Source organism: Engystomops pustulosus, chromosome 8 (genome assembly GCF_040894005.1).
Source record: "Engystomops pustulosus chromosome 8, aEngPut4.maternal, whole genome shotgun sequence".
In the NCBI taxonomy this organism is placed as follows: domain Eukaryota; kingdom Metazoa; phylum Chordata; class Amphibia; order Anura; family Leptodactylidae; genus Engystomops; species Engystomops pustulosus.
The window spans coordinates 68,201,621-68,208,037 of record NC_092418.1 but is presented as its reverse complement, the minus strand read 5'-3'; the positions used below and the strand labels follow the sequence as shown (position 1 = coordinate 68,208,037).

At 42.4% G+C, this 6,417-nt stretch overlaps 1 protein-coding gene across 1 annotated transcript in view; it reads right to left on the bottom strand.

Moving 5' to 3' along the window:
• CPO (carboxypeptidase O) overlaps positions 1-6,417 on the bottom strand; it is a 132,204-nt gene that overhangs the window by 99,464 nt on the left and 26,323 nt on the right. The gene's annotated exons all lie outside the window — the stretch shown is intronic.

Sequence of the window (6,417 nt, the reverse complement as noted above, 5' to 3'; positions counted from 1 at the left end):
GGTCTAATATTCATTATTCTTAATCTAGCTATGGTTACAAGTCATCTTTGAGCTCCCATACTCAAGGAGGAGAAGGAAACCATCTCTTAGATACCCTGATCTATTGTTGTTAGCAGTTTATGTACTCCTTTATATCAGCAGAGCAAATAACATGGCAGCTGTCAGAAATGCAAAAGTGCAAAATGCAGTTACAGCCCCAAAGGTTAAAAAAGACAAAGGTCCTACAAGCATGGCCTGTTACAAAAGATGAATGTGGTGAGTCTACAAGAGGTCTCCAAAGGGCCATCTGCTGATTTAACCCTGCACTGACTATGCAAAAAGAATTACACCATTGATTTAGCTACTACAGTGTTTTACATAAATTATTTTAGGTGTTTGTGGTCACCCCTTCTGGATCATTGACACTCATTCTGAAATCCAAAATACCTGGGACTTTCTTCCCCTAATATCTACTTCTGTAGGTAGGGTGTAAAATCAGGGTAGATTAGATAAAAAATTGTAGGTACTTCTTGACTGAGGGTCTTCCAGCCTCTATAGACACTAGATATGATAAAACATATGAAGTACTCAACCATATAAATTTGTGAGCAGCCCATATGTAGCATCAAATGTGCTGTGTAGGTATGCTACAAGATCACTGTCTGCAACATTTCGGTGACTTCTTATAAGATATAATATTATTCTTAACAGGGATAATATTATTTCTCATATTCCACATTCTCAGCTTCTTTTTGGCTAAAGTGATATAATAAATACATTTAAAATTCAGAACTTAAGGTAGTGCAGAGATAAAAGTTAATCCATGGTCTTCTGACAGAGGGCACCCAAGAGCCCATTTGTCATAATAAATATAATAAATGGCACTTGAATGGAAAGGATTGGAAACCAGAAAGTTATTCCTTACCGAACCCCTTTATATTACAGATTATCCATTAAATAGTAATAGGTGTCTGGATAGGATTCTACCACAATAACAATATAAGAAAATTATTTCTGGTACTGAGTATTAATGCTTAAAAAAGATGAGATTTGTCTCATTCAGTAGGCTAAATCGTATTACTTGATATAATGCACAAAACCACAACCATTCACTATCCTTCATCAATCAAATCAAGGTGTATGGTGGTAGCCCCATCCACCACAGGCATAAGGCACTACAGAGTATTAAGCATGTTTCAGTCAGAACAAGTCATGTATATGTTGAGCGACCAAAATGAATTGTGTAGGAAAAAGCACCGTGAGAAAGGGCCAAGAGCAAAATATGCAGCAGCAATGACACCACAGCTTAATGCATATTATAACTATTCTTTAGACTAAAATGTAGCACATGTTATCATGAATAGTTTCCTTATCACACTGTCCGAGAATTGGATTTTCTGACCTGCTTAATCTTGCATGAACAATATTTGTTAATGTTACAGTTGCGGGCACTAATAAAATCCTTTCATTGTGTCGCTTAGTATAAGTGGCAACAAGGGGCACAATTTATCTCATTGCCTCAGGCAGCAGAATGACTTGGACCAATGCTGGGATGAAGCAGCTGTTCTGGGCGATTTTAGAAGGGAGATTGTATGCTCCTGACACCACGTGCTGTCCCTGTCAGCACCATTTTGTACCAATAAAGCAGCATCTTCCCTCAATGCAAGCTAATAATTTCCCTGCAGCCACCACAATTGCCACACTGCAAATTTGCCTGGCATTAAGAGGGGCTTACACCCTGGAGACATTTTCCTTACGTAATTTTGCAGCACACAAATAACAGAATAGTTCATAAAATGAAGTCACCAGAGGATTATTACAATAAAAATAAATAGAGTGTGTGCCAAAAAGCCAAACAAGCCATTCCCCGCTCCTACCTGCTCCATTTATTTTAACTAGTGCGGTATTTATAGAACACAAAACAGCAGGGAGCGGGGGATGGAAATGCGTTCTCACTCGTTAGGGAATGACTAAATGACTCATAAACGCACAAATTAAATACACATCTGCCTGTACGAATCTCAGATTGCCATCGGATATTCTGCTCCAAGCAGCCTGCTATCCGGGGTTACCATTACTGCTGTACAGGCACTCATTCATTTTCCAGCAGCTCTGCTGTTGCTTCCTTTTTGAGGCTGATCTTTTGTCTTACAGTCTTTGTTTCATTCAGCTTTCGTGTGCCTGTCTGTGTCTGTCTATCCTGGCGTGTGTGCGCCTTTTCTTCTCCTTTGTCCCTGGTCGTCTCTATTTTCTGTGACAGTCATTGTTGTCTGTCTTTCTGGATTTGCCTCCTGCTCCCTTTTTCCCCTATTTCAGATGTTTCAGCCTGTAAAGTTTATTTATACACAGGGTTTATTATAACATTAACCCATTGCTTAAAGGCACAATATAAAGATACACAAGAACCACTACAATCATGCCTTTTACAGGAGTGCAGGCCAAGGCAACAGCATCTGCAGAAATTACAAGTTTACATCTCCTGATAACCCAGCTTGTCTGAGGTGTTCCTTGCAGAGTGAAAGTTAGGTGAGAAATAAACTCAAATGTGATGTTGTTTCGCAACTTAATTATTTCAGTGAAACCCAGAAGGTGGTAAAGAACATTTAAGGACATTCCCTAATGTTTGCATATTCTAAAAATCAGACATTGCTCTATTTCTTTCATCTATGTTTGGGCTTTGTTGGCCTATAACATAAGTAAAGCCTCTTATCATATACTGTTAATTCAGAGGACGGCTAAAACCTCATAAGGTAGAATCTCATTTTCTTTATTTTGTAATAAAAATTTCATTCAAACTTTAAAGGGATTTTCCAGGCCAATAATACACACCCCCATGAGCAGCATGAAATGAATTGGAGACAAACCAGCATTTAAATGAAAACATATTATGGGCTCCAGCAGCATTTGTAAATTTCAGATACATAACAAGCATGTTATAAGCTATTGAAGCCATCTTTCCATCATCAATTTTTGATTTTCATTATTCTCTTCCATAACGAAAGAACCCCTTAATGTCAGTATAGAGTTCTCCAACAGGAGCGTAACTACAGAAGCTACAGTAGCCACAGAAGCCACAGAAGCTGCTATGGGGCCCGTAGTGTCAGAGGGCCCAGGTATCTGACCTGACACACTAAAGAATGGTGAGGGTGTGCACTATTACATATTATGTTGCACATTGTACACCATAATATGTATATCATCCATATAGGATAGATGAGGCGGCAGGTTAGATAAGAAATGTAGGAAGAGAGGGACAGCAAAATGGTAGAACTAGGAAACACTTATCTATACTTCCCGCGTCTACTTCTCCCATGTGGTCAGCAGCTACTGGGAAAGTACTATATCAGTGCATAAATGCGTGGGTATACAAATATGTATAGATTTTGAGTGGGGGAAAGGGGCCCCTTTCAGAAGTCTGCTATGGGGCCCTGACTCTTCTAGGTTATGCTGTCTGTAATAGTCTTGGATATGAGAAACAAAAAGAGCAATATATTTCAGCTCATCACATATGATGCATGTTCCCTATTAGAATGTGCAAAGAGCAAGAAAACATAGCTGTCTATTCTCTGAACCAACGTCCTGTACTTCTTTTTGCTTCGCTAACCTCTAAAAAAGGCTAAGATTTTACCTCTGACCTTCTAGGACTGTACATTGACTCCCAGGCACCAGAAGCCAATTACCACCAGGCACGTATTCCAGGTGTAAAGCAACTATCTACAATGAAATACATGTTAAATATGTATATTATATAGTATCACAGTCCAGAATGTATAAAACTAAAAATGATGTCCACAAGTGAGAAAACTTCATGCTGCAATGCATATGACTGCTCCATATTTACTGCATTTACATGTCATGAGATGGGATAATAATTGGTTACTGTACTTTTTTGTCTTAGGGCTGTCAAATTCAACTCCAATTAAAAAGTCATTGGCGAGTGATAGTAATTATATGGTTGTGCAGTGCTAGGGGCAGAACTTGACAGACAGAGGTGAGTTCAGGATGAAAAAGAAGGATAAAAGGAAATGTATTGCTTAATGGGTCAGATCATGGCAAACTAGCATAGTGTCATTATCTATAATATGAAATATTATATTATATATTTATATTGATTTGCTGTATGATGTTCTCATCATCTCATGTGAAGCTTCAGCAGCTTACACAGTGGACACTTTGGTGTCCCATGTGATGTATGTTGCCATGGAGGTTTAACTTTATTGCGGCAAATTTAAAGGAAACTAAACTCTTTACTGAAATCTCCATTCCAGAAAACAAAAGGGTAAATGCAGCATGGCACAGATTTTATAGTACTTATACTTGCAACACCCCTGCCAATACATGGGCAAGGGAGTAGTTGTGAACAGCGCCCTCTCCAAGTTAGGAGCCGTCAGAAGGAGTCATGAAGCCTCTAGAATGTTCTAGCACAGGGTATTAGGTAATTAGCAGCTGTAGATCCTGCCTGGAAAGGCAAGGGTTAAGTGGATGTAAGTTTCCAACCAATTGTGTTTCACCTTGTAAACTAAAGTGTGATTGGAGAGCTAGCCACCACTTGACCAGGATAATAAAACCTCCGGACAGGGAGGTCCTAGAGGTCTTAGGTCTCGGTTCTCAGCACAGACCACAGGAGTTCTTAGGCCCTAGCTCTCTTGGAGAGCACAAGATCCTTTTACCAGCATACAGAATGAAGAGAGAGACTGTGTCAATCCACCATCAGGGCTGACATTTAGCTAATCCCAGGACCAGAGTCTGAATACTCAAAGCTACAGCTTCCACAACTGGACACGGCTCCATTTCAGTCTGCATCTACTACCAGGCTAGTGAACCATTCCTGAGGACCACTCTCCATGACAACTCCAGTACCAGTTTTGCTGTGAGATCATTTAGGCCCGTTGCCTGCAGTTGTTCTAATAAAGAACCGTGAGTAAATTTGCACAACGTTGCCTCTGTCTGATTCCCTGGATATGGCTGTCACCACCATGGGCTCCCCATCCATTACCCAGGGACATATCTTACAGACACTCAGGGGTTGCCCGAGGGAGATCCAGTATATCAGCCTCTCTTATTTCTTGCACACACCACCTGTTGGAGACCAACCTGCCAGGCTGTAGGACAGCCCTCTGGTCTCCATACCAAGCACCATGACATCAGCGTGCTTAGGCTGAAACCACCAGCTACTCCGTTATTCCGGCCCCCCAGCTGCCACCAGGCCACAAGAAAAGGCTAGGCCCCAGTGCGGGATGTTGCATACTCAACAATAGGCATAGTTGCAGGTTGGTAATAGTGAATAGGCTACAGCCGCAGGGCCGTAACTATTACCGTAGCAGCTGGGTCCAGAGTGCCAGGGAGCCTAGCCACCCCACCTTCCACAGTAAAAGGTGTAAGATTGATGTTTATATGCTGCATGTTTGTATATATGATGTGTATATGCTGTATGTGTATATATTGCAAGAATGTGTATATTGTATGTTCATACTGTATGTACATTTATAGGATGTGTATATGCTGTATGTATGTATATGGTGTGTAAATGCTGTATGTGTGTATAAATTGTGTATATACGCGGTGTGAAAATACTTTATGTATTGTTGTGTATATGGTGCGTAGATACAGTATGTTTGTGTGTATATGGTGTGTACAGAGCCAGATTAACCATGGCATTCTTGGAGCAGCAGTGCGAGGCCCAGTGATACCGATTATTTTGCAGGGGCCCCGGCCTGGCGCTCCAAGAGCCCCAATGATCAGACTCCCGGCTCCCCTCTGTGCCTTACCTGTCCACGTTCCTGCTACGGAAGCCCGCGCGTGCATCCTCCTAGATCACATGTGTGCAGGTCTTAAAGGGAACCTACCACCACAAATCTACCTATAAAGGTAGATTGGGTGGTAGGTGGATCAATGGGACGTGAGGATAGCCCTTTTAAGGGCTAATCCTCACGTCCCTGCACTTTTTTGATAACTTTAATTTGATATTTATTCAAATTTACTTATGCGGCTACTGGGGCGTGGAGTAGCCGCATATGAGATTACACGAGGCGGCTACTCCACGCCCCGGTAGCCACTTTACCCCTCCTACTCACCCATCTTCGGCGCGCAGCTCCGCGCAGCTCCGCGTAGCTGCGCTCCCTCGTCCGGCGATCCTGCCGTCTGCGCATGCGCAAAAGAGGAGGCCCGCGCCTGCGCGGTCACAACTCCGAAAAAGGCGCGGGCCTGCTCTTCTGCGCATGCGCAGACGGCAGGATCGCCGGACGAGGGCGCGCAGCTACGCGGAGCTGCGCGCCGAAGATGGGTGAGTAGGAGGGGTAAAGTGGCTACCGGGGCGTGGAGTAGCCGCCTCGTGTAATCTCATATGCGGCTACTCCACGCCCCAGTAGCCGCATAAGTAAATTTGAATAAATATCAAATTAAAGTTATCAAAAAAGTGCAGGGACGTGAGGATTAGCC